Below are 12,161 nucleotides of genomic sequence, written 5' to 3'. Positions count from 1 at the left end.
TTCCTTCAATGCATCTTGGACTTCTTCCTTCAGTATCATTGGCTCTTGATCATATGCTACCACTTGAAACAGTTGAACATTAACCAATTCCTTTTGGTACAGTGACTTTGTGTATGCTTTCCATCTTCTCTTAATGTTTTCTGCATCATTCAATAATTTGTGCAGAGAATCCTTCAACAACGAAAGTAGAGACTTAATTTTTTTTCTTAAGTCCCCCCAGCTTCCGAAATGCTGAGCGTGGTCTTCCTTTTTGGTTTTCTGATTCCAGATCTTTGTACATTATACTGTAATACTTGTCTTTATCTTCTCAAGCTGATCTTTGAAATCTTCTGTTCAGCTCTTGGACCTCCTCATTTCTTCCATTTGCTTTAACGTCTCTACACTGGAAAGCAAGTTTCAGTGTCGCTTCTGACATCCATTTTGATCTTTTTCTTTTTTCTTGTCTTCTCAATGACTTTTTGCTTTCTTCATGTATGATGTTCTTGATGTCATCCCCCAACTCTTCTGGTGTTTGGTCTTTAGTGTTTAATGTATCAAATTTGTTCTTCAGATGATCTCTAAATTCAGATGGGATATATTCAAAGTCATAGTTTGGCTCTAGTGAACTTGTTTTCATTTACTTTAGCTTCAGTTTGAATTTGCATATGAGTAATTGATGGTATGTTCCACAGTCTGCCCCTGGCCTTGTTTTGACTGATGATATGGAGCTTTTCTATCTTCTCTTTCCTCATATGTAGTCAATTTGATTTCTATGTGTTCCATCTGGTGAGGTCCATGTGTATAGTCATTTATTTTGCTCTCTACTTAAAACCAAATGAACACCACTTGTCTGTCTGTTTGTCGTACTCTGGTGGCTTGTGAATTGCTGTGATTCTTAAATCTCTGCCACCAGCATTTTAAATACCATCAGGGTAACCCATGGTGGACAGGTTTCAGATCAGCTTCCAGGCAAAGATAGACTAGGAAGAAAGAGTGACGAATTACTTCTGAATATTTAGTCACTGAAAACCTTATGAATAGCAGAGAAACACTATTAGATATAGTGCTGGGAAATGAGCCCCTGAGGTTGGAAGACATTCAAAATGCAACTAGGGAAGAGCTTTCTCCTCAAAGTAGAGTTGACATTGATAACATGAATGGAGTAAAACTAGTGGGAGAAAAGCCCACAGGACCTTCATTTGCTGATGGGGCACAACTCAAAATGAAGAGAAAAAGCTGTAAACATCCTTTGAACACTGGAACATGGAATGTATGAAGTATGAATCTGGGAAAATTGAAAGTTGTCAAAAATTAAATGGAACACATAAACATCGATATCTTAGTCATTAGTGAGCTGAAATGGACTAGTATTGGCCATATTGAATCTGACACCCACATGGTTTTCTATGTGGGGAATGACAAATTGAAGAGGAATTGTGTTGCATTCATGTGAAAAAGAACATATGCAGATCAGTCATGAATTGCAACACTGTCTGTGATAGGATAATATCCATGCGCCTACAGGGTAGCCCAGTTAATACCACTAATATTAAAATGTATGCACCAACCACTAAAGTCATTGAGGATGAAACAGAAGAATTCTACCAACTTCTTCAATCTGAAATTGATCAAACATGTAATGGAAATGTATTGATCATTACTGATGATTGGAATGCAAAGTTTGGGTGTAAAGAGGAAGGATCAGTAGTTGGAAAATATGGCCTTGGTGATAGAAATGATGATGGAGAATGCATGATAGAAATCTGCAAAACCAATGATTTGTTCATTTCAAATACCTTCTTTAGATAGCATAAGAGACGACTATACACATGGACATCACCATCTATATACAGTACACTTCATTAAGATTTTATACCCAACATGACTTTTACGTTTCTCAATACTATCTTCTAAAATATAACAGGATAATAAAGAAATAGATGGTTTAAGAGAACTATGGAATTAATCATAAATCAACCTCATAATGAAGAAAGAAAATCAGAGTAAAAAGCTTCAGGAGAGACAACTGCATCAAACATTACCATGCACTAATGCAGGGTAGCATAGTGGTTATGAATCGGGCTGCGAGCCGCAGGGACAGCAGTTTGAAACTTCCAGCTGTTCCGTGGGAGAAAGATGAGGCATTCTGCTTCCGTAAAGATTTACAGCCTCGGAAACCCTGTACAGGGTTGCTATGCGTCGGAACCGAATCCACGGCACACAACAACAACAACAACAACAATAATAATCTGGGGGGGCCTGGTGTGGCACTGTGGGCTAATGCTTCAGACTTTAAAGTTTTTGAATTGCAAGGTTGGTAGTTCATACACACCAGATACTTCTTGGAAACCCTATACAGGGTCTCGATGGGTCGGAATCAACTCGACAGTACTTAAAAACAACAACAATAATAATCTGACAAACTGTACATTTTCCCAAACCCCAGGGAAAAGATACTATGAAACTCTGTAATCCAATAGGGACAGATTAACTTTGTGTGCATGAGTTTTAAAAGTTCTGATGGCGTAATTCTGACAAAGAGTTCTTGTTGGCTTGGTTCATCTTCAGGAATTCATGATATTGTTAGACCAGGCAGACAGATTGTTGTACATCCATGCATAGGAAATTTAAATAAGAATACAGTCATTAAGACCATGGAAAAGCCATTTTGTCTTCTCTGGAGGGAGGGAAATGGGACCTGCCATATTCTTCTTGGATCAACTATAAACACTCATGGAAACAGCAGTCAAGAAATCAAATGACGTATTGCATTAGGCAAATCTGCTACACAAGACCTTTTTAAAGTGTTGAAGAGCAAAGATGTCAGCTTGAGGACTAAGGTGCGCTTGACCCAAGCTATGGTATTTTCAATAACCTCATATGCATGCCAAAGCTGGACAGTGAATATGGAAGACCGTAGAAGAATTGATGCTTTTGAGTTATAGTGTTGGAGGAGAATACTGAAAGTGCCGTGGACTGCCAAAAGAACCAATAAATCCATTTTTTTAGAAGTGCAGCCAGAATGCTCCTTGGAGGCCAAGATGGCCAAAATTCCTCTCTCATACTTCGGACAAATTGTCAGGAGGGAGCAGTCACTGGAGAAGGATATCATGTTTGGTAAGGTGGAGGGTCAGAGAAAAAAAAGAAGACCCCTAACGAGATGGATTAGCCAAGTGACAGCATTGATGGACTCAAGTGTGGCAACAGCAGTGAGGTTGCCCCAGGATCGGGCAGTGTTCCGTTCTGCTGTGCATGTCACTATGAGTCGATACTGACTCGATGGCACCTAACAACAAAAACAACATAGAATTGTATGGTGTCCCAGTGTGGCACTGTAGATTAATGTGTCAGACTGCAAAGCCATTTGAACTGCAAGGTCAGCAATTCAAGCTCACCAGCTGCTCCTCGGAAACCTTGTTCAGGGTCACTATGGATCGGAACCAACTCAACAGCACTTAAGGACAACAACAATAGAATTGTATATGGGGAACTGGAACTGAAGGAGGCATTTTTTGGAGAAGAGAATAAAAATCCTTTGTGGTGGGCCATGTGGCTCGTCTGACTGTGTCTATTAGGTTGGGCGGCTGATTTTGCAAAATTGAACAAAGAAAACCTCAGTCTTGCTAAAATGAGTGCAGATTGGATTACTTGAGCATTTATCAGGTATTGACAACATTTCTCAAAGTAATTATTTCACGATATTAGCAACTGAATGCCTACATTATAGATTTTCTTGCTATGCATATTTTTTCTTATTTTGTTTTTTAATGCTTGTCATAAATGAACTTACAAATTCAGGAGTGGGTCTACTCTCACCCAACCCTTCTTTTTAAAAGGTAAATCTGACTGATTTGAGTTCTAAGAAATATTTGTTTTCAAAGTGAGTAAGAAACCCCCTACTTCTAATATCAGGCTATTTTGTGTTGATGATCTACACTGTAGAGCCCTAGAAACCCTGAATAGGACTGCTGACCTAGGTCAGGAAGTTACTTCTACCTGCTTAGTCACTTGTAGTTATAGTTTTTCTTATTTTGTGTGGACACAGCAGCACTAAACTCTCCCCCTTTAGTCTATAATGCCCTTTGTAGCAAAGGTCTGACCTTTGTAGACCTAATCCTAAATGTAAAAATGGGTCCACAGTCACGCTCTTAACCATTTTTCCAAAGGGGCATGTTTAAATGGTTTTACCAGGCAGAGGTATGGTTTCCTGGTGCTGGTGGTTGTGTGCTTTCATAGCTACACTGTATAGGGCTGCCAATTAGACTCCACAGAAGATCTAGTTTCCATTGGAGTAGCTCAGTAAGGGGACACTACAGCCTTGGAAAGGAGGTCTAATTGCATAGGCTGTTATCCCCAAGATCAGCAATTGGAAACTACCAGCTACTCCGGGAGAAAGATGAGGCTTTCTGTTTCTAAAGATCTACAGTCTCGGAAACCCTATGCTGAGTCACTATGAATTGGAACCAACTCCACAGCACACAACCACCATCACCACCACCACAGTCTTGAAGGAGTTCTAGAGTTTTGTGGTGGAGGAACTTTCACACAGAGGAAGCTGCTCAAATCTTCCCAGTGTATAGTTCTCCTATGTGTTTTATTGTTAACCTAAGGCAACACATTCTTAAGTTGCTGATATTGTTAATTGTGCTGTCAAGTAGATTCTGACTCATAGTGACCCTGTATAGGGTTTCTGTGGTCTGAACAGACAACCTTGCAGTCCAGTGCATAATCCTGCAGCACGGCTGCATGTCAATATCAAAGCTTTGCTGATGGGAATTCATACTTTCTTTGTAGAGGTGAGTAACAGCAGTGACTGCGTTTTGTAAGGGAACCCAGAGGGAAAGTCCTGGCTGCTGGCAAACTACGTCTTTGTAGAGCTGGGCCATGGCTGTGGCCGAGTTCTAGAAGAGGTACTACAACTTCTGCTGAAAATGTTTCCTCCTCCCTCTGCAACTTGGGTAGGGGTGGTGGGTGGCAGATGCTCCTCCAGCTAGGCCTCTTCCACACCTACTTAGAGAATCAATGTTCTGGTCATAATTCCAGATTCTTGGGCACGACCTTCTCCTTTCACTCCTCCACCGCCTCAGCCTCGGGCTTCCTCTTAATCTCCTCCATTGCCTCCTCACTTCCAGTCTCTGCAAAGTGGCAGTGCCATGAAAAGGTGAGTGCTACCTTGTGCTTGGACTGCCAGCACCAGTGTAGCCTGCCGCTATGTTGCAGACTGAGGAATGACGTCATCGCCAACACAGTGTTATAATGCACTTTTCTAGGATGAATTTGACATTGTTAGTCTTAAATTTAAGGAGTTCTGGTAGCGTAGTGGTTACGAGTTAGTCTGATAGCTTCAATGTCAGCAGTTTGAAACCACCAACCATTGAGCAGGAGAAAGATGATGCTTTCTGCTCCCGGAAATCATGTATACAGGGTTGTTGGACTCCGTGGCACATAACCATCACAACCACTACCAGTCTTAAATTTGTCATTCAAAGCTGTAACATTTTCTAATTCAGAATGGCCAATCCCTGTCCATTTCAGCTCACTAATGCCTAGGGTATCGTTTTTTTATGTGTTGATTTCATTTTTGATGATTTCCAATTTACCTATATTCATATTTCTCACAATCCAAGTTCAAATCACCAATGTATGTTTGCAGCTGTTTCTTCATAATTTCAGAAAATGAAGGTCCCAAACGTTTTGCTCCATCAACAACTTTAAAGTCAACTTTGAGGATTTCCCTAGTCATATTTTTGATGTCTTCCAACATGAATAATTGTATCAGACTCTGCTAATATTCATAATGTTTCAATGGCTAAACCCTTCAGAAGTAGTTCCCTTCTCGTCTTAGTTTGCTAGAGTTTGGGCATTCCATTGAAATCTACCTGCCCTAGGTGCTGCTAAAACACCAGTGGAATAGCTTTCAGCATCACAGCAACACATAATTCACTGCAGTACAACAAATTTACAGATGAGTAAGTGGCTGCATTAACCATTGTTGTTGTTGTTAAGTGCCGTCAAGTCGGTTCCGACCCATAGTGACCCTGTACAGGGTTTCCGAGGGTGTAAATCCTTACGGGAGTAGAAAGCCTCATCTTTCTCCCGTGGAGCGGCTGGTAGTTTCGAACCGCTGACCTTAACGTTTGCAGGCCGATTCGTAGCCACTACGCTACCAGACCTCCTTGCATTAACCATTAGAGATATGCAAATCAACATAATAATGAGGTGTTACTTACCCTTCCATAAATTTGTTGTTGTTGTTTAGTGCCTACAGTTGATTCTGACTCATAGCGACCCTGTATAGGGTTTCCAACGAGTGGCTGGTGGATTTGAACTGCTGACATTGCAGCTCAGACTGACCTTTTGATTCAATGCTTTTCCTACAGCTACACAGGACTCCATAAATAGCAAAGCTAAAACAACAACAACAAAACAGAAAATAACAAATGCTGGTGAAGTAGTGGAGAGACTGGAACCATTATACACTGTAGTAGGACTGTAAAATGATAGCAATATGGTAGAAAATAGTATGGCAATTCCTTAAAAATCTGGAAGCAAAAACACCATGTTGTGGTTGTTGTTGGTTGCATTTGAGTTGGTTCCAACTCAGCAATCCTATGCACAACAGAATGAAACACTCTTTGGTCTTCTGCCATCCTCACAACTGCTTCCATGCTTTAGCCCATTGCAGCTGCCATTCTGCCAATCCATCTCATTGGCAGTCTTTCTCTTTTTTCAGTGACCCTCAACTTTACCAAGCATGATGTCTTTCTCCAGGGACTTGTCCCTCCTGACAACATATCCTACGTATGAGAGATTAAGTCTCTCCATCCTAGCTTCTAAGGAACATTCTAGCTGTACTTCTTCCAACATATCTGTTTGTTCTTCTGGAAGGCCAAGATACTTTCATTATTCTCCTGCAACACCTTAACTCAAATGCATCAGTTCTTCTAAGGCCGTCTTTATTAATTGTCCAACTTTCATATAAATAAGAGGCTATTGGAAATACCATGACTTTTGTCAGGCACACCTTAGTCTTTAAACTGTAATATTTGCTCTTGAACAGGTTAATGGGGTCTTTTGAAGCAGACTTTCCTAATGCAATATATCCTTTGATTTCTTGACTACTGTTTCCATGAGTGTTGATGGTGGATTTAAGTAAAGTGTAGTCTTTGACAACTTCAATCTTTTCTTCACTTATCATGACATTATTTATTGATCTTGTTGTAAAGATTTTTGTTTTCTTTATATTGAGGCATGTGGTCTTTGATCTTCATCAGTAAATATTTTAAGTTCTCTGGGCTTCCAGAAAGCAAGAGTGTATCATCCTCATATTGCAAGTTGTTAATGTGTCTTCATCTAATTATGATGCCATTTTCTTCATATAATCCAGCTTTTCAGGTTATTTGCTTAGCATTCAGGCTGAATATTGAATATTGAAATATGGGTAAAGAATACTACCCTAATGAACACCTTTCCTGATTTCAAAGCATTCAGTATCCCTTTGTTCTGTTTAAATGACTGCCTCTTGATCTATGTACAGGTTCCTCTAAAATACCCATTCTTAACAATGCTGTCCATAGTTTGTCATGATCGACACAGTTGAAAGCCTTTGCATAGTCAATAAAGCAAAGGCATGGTGCTGCGGATTAATGCTCTGGACTTCAAGGTCAGTTTCAACCGCAAGGTTGGTGGTTCAAGCTCGCAAGCCACTCCTCAGAAAACCTATTGCTATGGGTCAGAACTGACTCAATAGCACTTAATAACAAGAACATGTCTTTCTGGTAATCTGTGCTTTCAGCCAAGATCTATGTGACATCAGCAATGCTATCCTTCATTCCACATTCTCTTCTGAGTCTGGTTTGAATTTCTGGCAGTTCCTCTTAATGCACTGTTTCAGCTATTATTGAATTATCTTCATTTGAATTTTATTGCATGTGATATTAATGAGATTTTTCAATGATTTCCGCATTCCATTGGGTCACTATAGGAGTTCAGTTTAACCATAGATCCTTCACTATTGCAAATTAAGGCTTGAACTTTTTTGTCTGTATTTTCTGTCTGAGAAATGCTGAATGTGTTTGTCTCTTTTGGTTTTCTAACACCAGGACTTTGCACATGTCATTATAATACTTTATTTTGTCTCTCGAGCTGCCCTTTGAAATTTTCTTTTCAAGTCTTTTACTTTCTCATTTCTTCCACCTGCTTTAGCATTTCTAAACTTGAGAGAAATTTTCAGAGTCTCTTTTGAAAGCCATCCTAACACATCCTGTCATCAATAGCACTGAACTTCAAAACAGATCTTGAAATGTTCTGAACATGTGCAAATATGGTCATCTGCTTCTTTTTTTGGGGGGGGGCATCTTTAGAGTTTATCTATGGACTTAATGCTTAGATGGGTATGTATTTTTTATGCTTTCTGAGTGCCTCCAGGTAGATGTGATCAGGAGATGGGCTTCCACTGTTGGTCGTTTTGTCTTAACTTAGGATTTAATTTTCGGCCTATTTCCTTTTTGTCTGCTTGTCCTGGTCCACAATCCCTGTTCAGGCCTTATTTCTGGTTGGAAACAGTTCAGGGCCGGCTGTGGCCGTTTGGTTTTAATTGGAAACTGTCTTTTTAAATTTCGAGGAGATCTGTGCACATGCGTAGTAGAACCCTCTGAGGGTGGGGCTGGGATGCCCACTAGCTCAGGCACCCCTATAGTCACCAGAATGAAGGAGCGCAGACAGCAAGGAACCAATGAACAGATACCAAAAGAAAAGAATGTCCATACCTTTATCTCTGTGGTTCTGCCGGGCGTCTGTGGCTGCTCCTATACTTCCCCCTCTTGGTCTCACCCAAGATGGTGGTTCCTGGAGTAGCTGAGTGTCCTGGACTAGAAAGCAATAGATTTTTTACTTCTGCCACAAACTCCCCCAGCTGTGAGCCTTCCAACCTTCTAAATATTCGTTTATATGTGATTCAGAATTCTGGGACCATCCCTGAGCCTGCTTGGTCAGGTATTCGGTGTTGTTGTTGGCGGAGCTCTTTACTACACGTCTACCCAATCCGCCATCTTGTTTGTTCTGTATATTTCATTTTTGACAACTTCCCGTATTCCTAGATTCATACATAGTGTATTAGTTACTACATTACAGTATTAATGAATGTTTTCAGCCATTTTCCTCACTTTGAGTTGTGCTCCATCAACAAATGAAGGTCGCAAAAGTTTTGTTCTATTTGAATGATCATAGAGAACAGTTCTTCCCCAGATGTATTTTGAGTTCCTTCCAGCATGAAGGGCTCACCTTCTGGCACTATATGTGACAACATTTCACTGATTTTCATTAGGTTTCAGTGACTAAACAAACATATAGAAGTTGTCTGCCTCTCCTTCTTCCTAGTCTGTCCAGGACAACCTTACTATCAGCTATATATCCTGGAGAAATAAGAGCTGTGACATGGATATGAGGGTGCTTCAATAAGTTAATGAAAAAATTCCATTGTCTTTTTTTTTTTTTTTTAAGGTTTTTATTGTGAATTGAGTGATAGTTTACATGGGAGAACATTGGTGTAACACTCAGTGTTTTATTGCAATGATTAAAATCTACTTCATGCATCATTATTCAATAGGATTTGCTTGTATTCCCTCTGTTTTTGTTTGTTTGGGGAGGGATGTATGCAAAAACACTCAGGAATGCATAATCATTTAAACAACCAAAGGGCACATACTGCAAGTCTGCCTACTGGCTGAGAACACACAGTCATTCTCTTTCTATGAGTCTAGAGTCTTCAGCTGCTCTATCTCCCTATGTCCTCATTGTTACCTCCATCTCTGTTGTCACTGTTTCTCTGGGAGATAGGGTCCCACATTCTGCTCCTTCTCTTCTCCCTTGATGGTCCTAGAGTCTTCTGTTCCTGGACAGTAAGATTAAACTCCCTCCTTCTTGTTATAAAACGTATACCTTTACAGTTATGACAGTCACAATTAGTCGTGATAACAATTACTCTCTATTGAATCATAAGAATCTTATCCCCATCTCTTTTCACCAGACATCTATAGAAAAGATGAGAACTATTCAGTGGGGATTCTACCTTCCTCTGCACATTCTGAAACTAAACTACCTCTTGAAAACTTGTAAGCCAGTCACTTTGTGCCTTCATAGCCTGCCCATTTTAGGTAGCAAATATCTAAGCTGCCCGTCCCTATCAACCCTGTATATAGAGGGGATAGGATTGACCATTAATGTGAAGACTCCTTCCCTCTCAGTTGGTATTTTGAGCTACTACATCCATAAGTAAGGAGCTCTGGTAGCGTAGTGGTTGCAAATCAGGCTGTGAACCGCAAGGTCAGCAGTTCAAAACTACCAGCTGTTCTGAGGGAGAAAGATGAGGCTTTCTGTTTCTGTAAAAATTTCAGCCTTGGAAACCCTGTACAGGCTCACTATCAGTCAGAACTGACTCCATGGCACATAACTACCAACCACCACCACATCCATAAGTATAGGTCAAGTTAATCAAATTGTAGCAAATTACACTTGTTTCCTTTAACAAAAAAATCTTATTGTTGTTGTTTTTAATCTTTCTGTAGTTGAGTTCTGATCATCTAGCCATCTAGGCTAGGTTGAATGAGTACTATCCACAAATTTGGGCATTCTTGTGAGTCTCCCCTCACTTCATATCAGCTAGATGCTGCACTCTCAGTTCTAGCTCTCCGTGGCTATGTCCTTGTCCATTGATTCAGGAGTCCCCTGGTCTCACCACACTTCAGACCAACCAGTACTCCTTCTTCTCTTTCTCATCTCCATGTTGACGGGAGTCTATGGAACGTGGTCAAACAGCCCATATCTTTATTGCTGCCTTTCCTTCTTTTCCACTCACCAGCTGACTAACATGGCCACCAGCAATCTTAACGTATTTGCTCATGTGCTCCCATTAAGTTTAAGTCGTGAAGGGGGCTTTGTCCTGAAAGGACTTGATAGCTTGCCTTGAAGGCCCCTTGATAGACAACTTGTTTATTATTTTAGTACCCAATCAGACTGCCATTTACATTTTGGATTTATCCTGCTGGTCTTTTTTTCTAGAAGTATTTTGTTTCTCTAGCTGTTCAAGGCTGATTTGCTTGTCCTTTCAACTTGAAATGCCCCATCTCAGAAGGTTCTGGATGGTGCTCAGGATTCCACCTAAAGTCCTATACATTGCAAAGGCTCCGTAATAAGCCTATTTCACTGGACTAGTTTTAGAACCCCTTTTAGGTATTCCCATTATCTTTCACTTTCATTCTCTAAGAATTTTTTTGAAGGACCCTTGTGTGCATACTCATGTTCATTGCAGCACTGTTCAAACTTGTAACAACAATGTAAACAATCTAGAGTTCATCATGGAAAATGGGCAATCAAACTATGGCTTTACAAATAATGGATTACTATGAAAGCTTGGGGAACCCTTGTGTGGTGCTGTGGGTTAATGTGTCAGACTGAAAAGCTGTTTGAACTGCAAGGTTGGTGGGTCAAGGTCACCAGCTTCTCCTCGGAAATACTATACAGTGACTTGACAGCACTTAACAACAACATGCAAGTTTGGAGTCCTGGTGTAACACTGCAAGATAATGCACTGGACTGCAAGATTGGTTTGAACCACAAGGTCAGTATTTCAAACTCACCAACCGCCCCTTGGAAGCCCTATGCAGGGTTTCTGTGAGTCAGAATCGACTGAGCAGCACTTAACAAAAACAGCAATAATAACATGAAAGCTTAGTGTAGCACTGTAGGATTAGTACTGAACTGTGGACCACAAGATCAGCAGTTTAAAACCTTGGAAGTCCTACCTATGCAGGGTTTCTATGAACCAGAACTGACTCAACAGCATTAAACATCAACAACAACATGCAAACATAAGGATCCCTGGTAAATGAATGGAATATGAGTTGGGTCGCTAACCACAATATTATCAGTTCAAATCTATTAGCTGCTTTGCAGATGAAAGATAGGCTTTATGCTCCCTCAAAGATTACAGCCTCAGTAGCGTCGTGGCTTTGAATCGGGATGTGAACCACAAGGTCATCAGTTCAAAACTACCAGCTGTTCCGTGGGAGAAAGATGAGGCTTTCTGCTCCCGTAAAGATTTACAGCCTTAGAAACCCTGTTCAGGGTCGCTATGGGTTGGAACTGACTCAACGGCACTTAACAACAACAACAGCAAAACTCTA

The sequence above is a fragment of the Chrysochloris asiatica genome, unplaced genomic scaffold (genome assembly GCF_000296735.1).
Source record: "Chrysochloris asiatica unplaced genomic scaffold, ChrAsi1.0 scaffold00180, whole genome shotgun sequence".
In the NCBI taxonomy this organism is placed as follows: domain Eukaryota; kingdom Metazoa; phylum Chordata; class Mammalia; order Afrosoricida; family Chrysochloridae; genus Chrysochloris; species Chrysochloris asiatica.
This window is presented reverse-complemented; position numbering follows the sequence as displayed.